We start from the raw sequence: 11,323 nt of genomic DNA on the forward strand, positions 1-11,323 counted from the left end.
TGTCAGAAGCAGGGGAAAGGAGTTTTAGAGAAAAAGTTAACAAGTCTTATGACACTTGTGTAGAAATCCCAGCAAGTGGAGCGCCTCATATTTACCCTCATCGCCGGTGTTTGATTGTATGTTACTCAAGAGAGTGCTAAAATAGGAAAGTGTTGAAGAGACAGTTTCTTATTTGAAGAGTAAAGAGATTGAAATCGATGATTCCATTCTCTTTGATCAGTTCGGCACACTGACAAATTTTGTTGAAGAAAGTCTTCACAAGTGGAATGATGAAAAAAAAAACCACCATTGGAATGTCATGAGAAATGGGTGAGTTTTTTTAAAAGCTGTGACTGTCTTCAGCATTGGTCTGAGTTGGTAATAATTGAAAGGTATTTATTTGCAATCCCAGCCCATAATGCCAATGTGGAAAGATTATTTTCGTTCATGAATATCCAGTGGACTGATGAAAGAAACAGAATGGAGGTGGACTCTCTTGAAGCAATCCTGCAGATCCTGTACAACTACAAAATGGATTGTACAGAGTTTTATCACTGTGTCTCAAAGAACAAAGACATGATCAGAAAGGCTGGAGGCAGTGAAAAATACCCTTTTCTCCAAGGACAGTCAATTCCATCTACAAGTGCTCAGTAATATTGAAGCTCATGTTAATATTAATTGATTAAAAGTTGAATGGCTGTAAAATTTTGTAAAATCGTAATACATTTCTTTATTACTGTATACGTTTATTAAATTTCATTAATTATACAGATAATCTAGATTATATCAATCTTTTGTATCCTCTTATTAGTTATAATAATTGGGTTAACAAAATGTATCAACAAAACATTAATATTTAAAATTAAGAAACCTGGGTACATGTGGAATGAGGTCTCCATTGGCACCCGTGTGAATGTGTCCCGGTTTTTACCGAAAATCATTTGGTCACCCTACGGCATAGCTTGTCATGAACAGTGCAGCGTTTGAAGAGTATGTTGTTTCTAACCAGATAATAATGGCGAATCTGTGTGTGTGTATTTCCATGCCATTTACTTTTGATGTCTTTCCAAATCGGATCTTTATCTTGTTCATGAGCAATGTCCTTTAAAGATGTGGTGATGAAGTTTTCAAAAGCGACTTTCTCAATGTAAAGAATACTGAAATTTTTCTCGAGGTTGCCTTCTGTGTTACTTTTCTCAAGCCTAGCCGGTGCGCGTGACAGTGCGTCCGCAACAATGTTCTCCTTGCCGGGAATGTAGACTATTGTGAAGTAGAATTCTTGCAGAAACAATGCCCAACGTTTTAACCTGTCATGATTTAATTTTGATGACATAAGAAATTGTAATGTACGATGATCACTATACTTTCACGTGCTTACCAGAAAGAAAGAAACGGAATTTGTTAAATGCCTAAACGATAGCTAAAGCTTCTAATTCAGTAACAGAATAATTTTTTTCAGATTTTGTTAGCACTCGGCTAGCAAAAGCAATGGTTTTCTGAACAGTAGCGTAATTTTCTATGGCTTCTTGAAATAAATGGGCACCAAGACCGACTTTAGAAGAATCCGTGCTAAGGCAGAAATCTTGTGACAGATCTGGATGAGCTAATATTGGCGCGTTAAGTAGCGATTCTTTCAAAGAATTGAATTCCAACTGTGGCTGTCATCCCAGTTCCAAATAGTATTTTTTCCCGTGAGAGAACAAAATTTTGGTGTAACTAGAATCTGCATATTCAGAAATCGACGGTAAAAATTTTCGAGACCTAGAAAACTGCAGACTTGTTTTTTTGTGGGTGGAACTGGAATGGCTCTGACTGCTTCTAACTTTTCAGGATCCGGCTGAATGCCTTCAGAAGAAATAATATGTCCCAAAAACCTCACCTTTGACCTACCGAATTCAGACTTTTCCAAGTTAACTGTAATTCCAGATTCTGCAAAAATACGTAACAAACTGTTGAGGATGGGATTGTGTTGTTCCCATGAGGCTTCTGCTATCAGAATATCGTCCACATATAAGGTGATGTGACATTTTAAGAACTCAGGTACTACGGAATTTAGCCCGCGAATGAATGCTGCCGAAGAAATGTTCAAACCAAAAGGAAACGCCGAAACAAAGGAAAGCTGTGTATTTTCTACATTCTGGATGAAGTTCTATCTGATAAAAGCTGGATCTGAGATCAATAGAAGACAACACTATTACACCATTAAAATTTTGAAGAAGTTCTTCCAACGTTTGCGGCCTGTCTGTTTCAGGAATGATGATGGTATTGATTTGTCTCGAATCTAAGACAGTCCTGATCGATCCATCTTTCTTCTCAGCAACATGTAATGGATTGTTGTATGAGCTTACCGCAGGCTCAATAATGCCCTCGTGAAGCATAGATTGTATTTCTGTTCTAACACGGTCCCTATAATGTGCCGGAATTACGTATGGTCTAACACAAAGTTTACTATGCTCGCAAACACGAAATTGGTATTGAAATCCCTTGATTGTTCCTGTTTTGTGAGTAAAAACAGTGGAATGTGCTTGTAAAATCTCAAAAAGGTCCTGCCTATCAGTGTCATTACAATTCTCAATTGTTTGAATTTTATTCTGAATTAACTCATTAGTATCAAATATGCCGTCGATATCACTCCTGTCAGTACTTGCAGAGAGATTGTTAGTGTCTAATCCGTCGAAAATTCCGAACTGTTGTCTAACAGAAGGTAAAGCCGATTAATTTCCTCGTCATGGTTTGAGAGCCAATCTTCAAATTTCAAAGCTATTGACTTACCTTCTTTCTCTAAACTTATTTCAGCATTGTGAAAGTTTAAGATTGCTTTGTATTCATTCAGAAAGTCTACTCCCAATATAATTTCCGTCGACAATAATGGAACAATAAGAAGGTTCATAGGGAACCTGTGGCTTTGACAAAAGAATTCTAAGTTGGTTTGTTGGCGTACTTCTACACTTTTTCCAAAGATTGCACCTTGTAATTTAATATTTCGTAACGGAAGTGTGGGGTAATCGTTCGATTTGTTGCATTTCCTAAAGGCTGTTTCACTAATTACTGAAATGGGACTGCCAGAGTCAAGTACTGCCGTAAATTTTACGTCATTTACTGTAATGTGAATTACAGGGTATGCAATGTTGTTATGTTTTACGTCGTGTTCCTGGAGTAAGATGTCCCTAATGTCTTCCATTTTTACGTAATTACTAGCTACGGTAGCTACGTCGTCAGCTCCATAAGTACGTTTTGTGGCTGCCAGCAGTGTGAGTCATTGCCTATTGTCTCTTTGTTGGCGCGCGTTGTTATTGGAATTTGGAGATCTAACTTCTACAAATTCACCTTGTCGAGAGGGTCCTGCCCTGTTTGAATCCCGCCAGTTCTTATGAAATTCTGGTCTGTCGTTTTGTTGGTAGTTTACATAGTTTCTTTTTTGTCGGTCATGTGGTGGAGAACTTTTCCCTGAATCGTAACTGCGCGATGGACCGATGCATCTGAAGGTATTCTGTCTCCCTTGATAATAATTATTTTGGTTCCCATATTGTCTGTTTCTCTGATTGTCTCTGTGATAATCATTACCACAGAGAGGTGATCTTTCCCTGTAATTATTACTTCTCTGCCAACGGTTGTCATACGGGTGGTGACTGTTTTGGTAATGATTTACGTTGTAAGAATAGCCTTGTCATGTCCAGTTATTATTTCTGTCATCGCAGAATTGTGACGGATGTGACCTGTAATTATTGTGCTCCTGTTTTCGCGTTCCGTGATTGTCAGTGTCAATTTCCAATTCTTGTAACAGTCCCTGAAAAGCTTCAATGTCGTCTTTGCAACGTCCAGCCCAAATATTATGTCGTAAATTTTCAGGCAATTTGATTAAGCAAATGCGGATGAGTTCTGAGGGGCTGTATGGGTTTGAAAGATACTGAGTCTTATGTAACATGTCTTCGAAATATTTGACAAGACTGGAAAATTCAGATTGTTCGACATGTTTCATCATTATGATGCTATGTTTTACTCGGTCTTGTGTAGCTTGAGACCAATATGCTGAGAGGAAGGCATGATAAAATTCTCCTTCACCGATGACCGATCGCATTCTTACAGCTGGTTCATTCTCTAAGTAGCCACACATAAATTCTAACCTCTGCTCCAATGACCAGTTGAGAGGAAAACAATGAGAGAATTGATGGAGCCAAGCTTGTGGGTGAATGTCGTTGCCAGAATTCTTAAATGTTTTGAATTTACGTGTAGTAACGAACAACTTATAGTCAAAATCATCATCTCGGCGAGTCGCATATCGGTCATTGTTACTTCGTTTCGGCGGTTCCATCTCAAAATTCGGTGTACCTTGCCAATTTCTTTCACAATTTCCGAAGTGCCCTGTGTTATTATTTTGTGGCTGTTCCGTATTTCTATGTCCCTCTTCCCGTGTTGGAGTGCGTGTCTCCTCTGAAATATGTAATTCTTGTGTTATTTGTGCCAACTGATCTTGTACTTCCCGGATTTCTCTTTTGTATTAATTTGATTCTGATTTTGTCTGAATTTCCTAATTTGTTCGTATTCTTCTGTGTCATTGAAGGCTATGGGTCTTGTGTCATTCAGATCATCATCTACCTTTGTAGATAAGTTAGTGAACTTAACCGAAAGTTCGGCTACTTTCTCCGATAACGAACTGATTTCCTTAGTGTGTTGTTCAGAACCAAGTTTCAGAGTGTCCATTTGTGTTGAAATCGTATCTACTGTGTCCTTTAAGTTTTCCTGAGTTTTTTGCAAGTTGCGTAACCGAATCGGTAGATGCAACTCAGTCAATTTTGGCTTGCAAGGTGTCGTGATTTTCATGAACGATAGTTTGCAGTTCTTTTATGGCTGCTTCATGATTCTGTAATGCATTTTCATGACGCGAAAAAACAGGTTGAAAATGCTCACAAATTTGTGTTTGTACGTCATGACAGACCTTTTGACATTTAGATTCGATTTTAAGTAACTTGGCAGTTAAACCCCCACGTGTTTGTTCAAGCGTGATGTTTAACTTTTGAAGCTGTTGCTGTGACTGTTTTTGATTTTGTTCCATTGCATCTAACTTTTGAAGATTTTGTTCCATTGTGTCTAACTTTTGAAGATTTTTTTCCATTTGTTTCTGATTTTGTTCAAGTGTTGTCTCTAACTTTTGTAGCCTTTGTCCCATTTGTTGCATTAACTGTAATAACAATGTACTGGTGTCTGAAACATGTTCCTCAGTGCTATTCGGCAGTGCATTTGAACCAGCAATATTCGCATTTTGAAAAGCAGAAAATGTGCCTTGACTTATTTGAGAAAACGGTGAGGACGCAAAACCTGACTCTACAGTATTTGCAAGATTGTGTCCTGTCATTTCGGATTCCTGAGGCGAGCTGTTGCCGACCGATCGATCGATAATGCTTCCCTGTTCACTAATTGTTTCACTGGCCTCACCATTATTTGCCGCCCGCTCCATTTCCTTACGCACAATTACCAAATTACTACTTTGAATGTCTGTTAATTCATTACACTGTGGTGCTGATAAGCTACGCTCGTCATCACAATCATTTCTCAGTTTAATTGGAGCCTAGTGTTACGTTTTTCACACGCCATTATTGTTGCAATATTTCACACGATAACATAGAAAAGCACAATTTGAAGAGCAAAATAAAAAAACACATTAACATAGCACTGAAAATAATATCTCGTTAATTGCTAGTGCAGCTGCGAAATACTTGGTGCAGATCTACATGCATGCCACAACTGTTTTACTGGACAACAATGAAAAGCTACAAAGGAAATTCTCTCTATAATTGCGCACTAGCAATAAACAATAGCTACACTAATTACACAAACTACAAGAAAAATCAGAATATTTCTGGTTCGAATCCTGGCAGGGTCGCCATATGAAACGTCCCCTTAGAAAAATTATAAATGACTGTGCTTAAACTGACACACAATATTTTTAGCGCAACGCATTCTGACTATCAGTAATCCCAATAAAAGAATGGTCCTGACTAACAATAACCTATACCTTTCACAAATCACTTACCTCACAAAAATCTTCGTTACTCTAACTACTGCAATACAACGAGCGCCAATACTGCCAGCTAAATAAAAGATTCTAACTACTGAAGGCACTAACTACTGATAGGCATAGTTAGCAAATGAAAGAATTTGATAGAGAACAAACAATGTATTTACCTTAACAGTGTTCAAAAGTCATAATATATATTAGTTCATGACATCCAGTCTTACAAATTTACCGTCTCTGATGGACACACGTCCAGATCATCCGCTCTCAAAACTCCGCCATTTCACTCCCCACATCCACCACTGCTGGCGGCTCACCTCCAACTGCACAACGCTATGCGCTGTTAACAGCCAACTGCCCAACACTACAATAGCAAATTACAACAATTCCACCCAGCCACTGACTGCACACAGCACAGCCAGTGATTTTCATACAGAGCACTACGTGACGGTGGCGTTACCAATATAAGAACCGAAACAGCCTACTTACAAATCATACAGTAAAGCTGCATGCCCTCGGGAAAAATTATGGTTGTAGTTTCCCCTTGCTTTCAGCCGTTCGCAGTACCAAAACAGCAAGGCCGTTTTGGTTAGTGTTACAGGGCCAGATCAGTCAATCATCCAGACTGTTGCCCCTGCAACTACTGAAAAGTCTGCTGCTCCTCTTCAGGAACCACACGTTTGTCTGTCCTCTCAACAGATACCCCTCCGTTGTGGTTGCACCTACGGTACAGCTATCTGTATCGTTGAGGTACGCAAACCTCCCCACCAACGGCAAGGTCCATGGTTCATATTACAGATATCTCATTGAAACATGTACAGTGTTTTCTTGCTTGTTTCGTAGTTTACAACACGCTTTTGCAGGGCGCATGCATAAGTGAAACTCTGTTTCGCCTATTTATAACACTGGCCTGTTTCAGGGACACTATGAGATATGGTGTAGTATTTTTCATACGAAGGAATTTGAAGGCTGATGATATAAATACTGCATATAGCGGCACAGCGCCTCGAACCCAAGCAAGCTACGCAAAACGAGAGGGCACTGTTGCAAATATTTGTATTCTATGTTCACTATTGGATGCTATGCCAAGCCATTTCGAGTGTTTCTGTGAGTTAAGCAGAGCACAAAGAGCTCTGTACGGCTTACTGTTATCCTTGTAGTGTTTCTCTCAGATACAATCTTGCATAATATATTTTTTTAATTTCTGCGTTTTGGACTTTCAGTAAGGTTACAGGTTTGCACAGACTAAGTTATAAAAAAAAAGTCGGTAGTTTGTGCTAACAGTCTGTAATGCTATTGTAAATATAATACTGTCATTTGTATATTTTAAAACTTTTTGTTCCATAATAATTTTGAAAAATTAAGCAAATGCTATAACGAGAGTAAGCTTTTGTTAAGTGTAGTTTATCTGTTTAAAATAACCTCTTCGACGTAGGTGGAATAAATGTATTAAAAACTTTTGTAAATAATTATGTAATATTTCAAGTACAACTGTAATTAATTATGTCAGTTTTGTATGTATATGCTGTCATGCAATTGTAGATAGTTCATACTTAGGGTTTTTGTAAGCAGAAATGTAGATTGAGAAGGTGTAGGGATCATAGGTAGAACGGAACTCCGTTCTGTGGTGGAATGGAAAAGGTGGTGGGGCGGGCGAGTGAGAATTGGCGCGCAAGTGGCTCAGATAGTCGGTAGCTGCCCTGCAAGTGGTGAACACGCATTACGTTGGTCAAGCACTAGAGGCCCCGAATTTACCTGCAAGACTGGGTTTTGGCCTCGGACGTGTTCTACATGATAGGCGCAGTACGGCAATAAATTAATACCTCAGAAATTTGCAATTTTATCGTCGCCTCCAAGAGGAAGACAGAAAATCAAGAGTCGTATCTGCGCAATGTTACTACGGGGCACCGCCTCACGCCACCTTCGACATCAGTAACAGGCAAAGTACTTTATTTAGAAGTGTATCACACTATGAACCATACATCTTCAATCAGTGGAATATAAGTGTTAAATGTACCTTTGTGTTTAACCGTAATTTTCCTATTTCATTTACCTCAGTAGGGTCCTTACCTAAACGAATTTATTCCGAGTATCCTGATGTTTATTGAAGCTTGAATAATAGTAAGTTACTGGCAATAGTACTGTTTTGGTAGTAAATTCTGAAAATCATTATTAAATACTGCCGGCCGGGGTGGCCGAGCGGTTCTAGGCGCTACAGTCTGGAACCGTACGACCGCTACGGTCCTGCCTCGGGCATGGATGTGTGTGATGTCCTTAGGTTAGTTAGGTTTAAGTAGTTTTAAGTTCTGGGGGACTGATGACCTCAGCAGTTAAGTCCCATAGTGCTCAGAGCCATTTGAACCATTTTATTAAATACTAAAGTTTGCACGTATCAGTTTAAGGGCCACCGCTTTGCTTGACCATGAGGATAAGTTTTAGATAGCATTTCTGAAAGTAAAGTAACATAATTGTTTTACTGCAACAATCTAAACAGTAATTGTTCGTGTTGCTTCTCCATGTCAAAGAAAGCCAGACAAATATTGGTGTTAGTAAAACATTAACAAATAACAGTCCTAAAGATATGAAATTTAGTCGTGTTAAATAATAGTTTTGGTCATATGAATGATAGCTATAAGTTTAATATTTTTTTGTATCCTTGTTGAAACATATGTGTGTCTTCTTTAAATAATTACTGAAGTATAGTGATAAATTCTATAAGTAACAGAAAGTGGAATTAATAGTACTTACTGCCAAGTGACCGTGGTAAATGGAAATTAAGTTGTTGTGTTTAAATTACGTAGTAAGTGAAAGTAGTTATTTATTCAGTGTCGAAAATTGACTTCATCTTTTTGTGTAGACACTGTGGCCGAATTGGGCTGGCGGCCGTTTTATTAAGCGAAACAGTTTATTGTTATAACAGGCTTTGTCTGATAAAAGGTTTCCAAAAGTAATTATTCTCACTGCTTTTCCCACAAACTGTATGATTCGGAGAAAAATAGCTCGATACTTTACCATTAGGTTGAACACGGTTCAAATCCCTCTCCGAGAGTCGATGGTTTGGAGTGTTAGTGCTGCGTAATTTTTTGGTGGTGTTCCTGCCGCTTCTTACTACAGAGTTCTGACATTCCTAATCGCTGATCTTCCGTCTTTACAGTGGTAGAGCTTAAACGTTCTGGTACCGTATTGACGCGAACGCGAGAGTAGCGTTGCAAGTCGTCTCAGGGTTGGCAAGCGCATGACCTGGTGAATAATTCTTGTACCCCTTTAGGTAATTTAAGTCCATTTTACTTTTTGTAGATCTGCTAGGTTCCAGAGTAATTAATTTGCAGGTTTGGTTATTTGAGAAATATTGAAAGTTCGCTTACTTCTGGATTCTTGTACAGAATATTTATCATTGTTCAGCTTTATTAATTGGCTATTTGTTCGTATTTTAAGAGAAATAACTGTACAGACACTGGTTGCGAACTTGTTAAGAATGTGAGAATATTAACAAGTGTGCTATGTGTTAATGTAGCTGTGACACTATCAATTGTTTCTACCCTTTCAACGCTACAATGTGTTTGCTCCATTTCATGTGTTTCGCGTTAGTATTCCTGCTGTATAAACGATGTGGTTTGAACCTGATGTATAGCACTAGTGTTGAAACAAATCAGATAGGACTGAGTTATTGCCTTCATTTGTGGGTATTGGTGCATGGCTGGCAACTGATTCTGATCGTACATACAGGATGTTCCACAATTCCTGTTATATTCGTGTAGGAGTTGTAGAGGGGAAAGAACCCATGTCCATTTGGATGTAAAATAAACTTAAAGATGAGATCACTTTCGCATCTCCCGCTTCACGGTACGCACACAGTGGCGACAATGAGTTTTGAGTTGTGTGCTCTAGAGGAGTTCCCCATGGCGACCTAATGTTCGTCGCTCAGGCTGTATACGCGACGCTTTCTTCCACACGCACTGTCCAAAAACTCTCGCGCGCATCCATGGCGCACCACAGTCAACCCTCCTACAGGGTGGGGGAGCAGTAGTCGCTCCCTAGTTTTAAATGCCCATAAGATTTGTGATTGTAGCTATTTATTAATGAACGTTGTTGTGTTTTGTTACAGAATCCCTGAGAATACCATGACCGTCCATAGCGTCTTCTTAAGCAGGAAACTTGACCTTGCAAGAGCGCGCCCAGGGCGCTGCTCGTTTTTAAGTGTGGTGATCTATAGCCCTTGCTCAGCGGTGGTGGAGGGGTTTCATGGCCATCTCGCCACACTTGATGCTAAAAAGCTAGGAATTGTCACACAAAGGTAGCTAAAACTGCGTCAATTGTAGATAAACGATGAGTAGGACGACCTTCAGCGACGCGATCTCCAGAAAACGTTGCGGCACTAAGGGAAGTCTCAATGTGCAGTCCTGGTAAATCAACACGCCAGGCAACTCGCGAGAGTGGAATCAGTAGACTAACGTTGCATGTTGTGTTAGAGAAAGACCTCATCTGGAAACCATCGAAACCTCATTATGTTCAGGAGTTACCTGTGAAGGACTGTGACAGGCAGATGGAATATGGGAAAACTATGCTGTCATGGGATAACGATTGGCCCGATCTGTTCAACAACATTACTTGGTGCGATGAGGCGGTGTTACACGTGGAGGGATTCGTCAATCGACCCAACTGTCAGGTTTAGGCAGAAAAAAATCCAGGAATAACAACTGAAAAATCTCAAAGTCCACAAAAATTAACAGGTATGAGCACGGATCGTCTCATTGATGACATTCCTATACGTTTACGTCGTTTGGTCGACAACGCAGAAACATATGTAGAATTGTAGTATAGCGCACGTAGTACACATATTCCCATGGTCCTGAGAACCAACTATAGCTTGTTCCGTGTGCAAATATCAATTAAGAAAAAATTTTGGGGCATTTAAAACTAGGGAGCGACTTCTTACGCATTCTGTAGTTGCGAACATACCAGTTCCTCACTATCTTCGTTGTATCCGGACAAAACTGTACGTGACAGACTGAGGTATTCCGGGAAACACTCTCAATACTTACGTCGTGCAGGTCTGCCATTACCTACCGTACCATGATGCGGGAGTTTTTAAAGTGATCCCAACTTCAAGTTTATTTTATATCCAAACGATACATACCCGGACGTGGGTTCCGTATCGTTGCTTTATGTACTAAGTTCCCTCTGCAGCCACGAGAAGCCTGTAACATGAATTATTGTGAAGCAGCCTGTATATGCAACGAGGTTCGCATAAAAAAATGAAGAGATCCTTTAACCTTCGATCACACTATTTGTCAATAATTCGTTGGTGCGCTGAGGTTCACTGAAAGAATC

This window comes from Schistocerca cancellata, chromosome 3 (genome assembly GCF_023864275.1).
Source record: "Schistocerca cancellata isolate TAMUIC-IGC-003103 chromosome 3, iqSchCanc2.1, whole genome shotgun sequence".
Classification (NCBI taxonomy): Eukaryota; Metazoa; Arthropoda; class Insecta; order Orthoptera; family Acrididae; genus Schistocerca; species Schistocerca cancellata.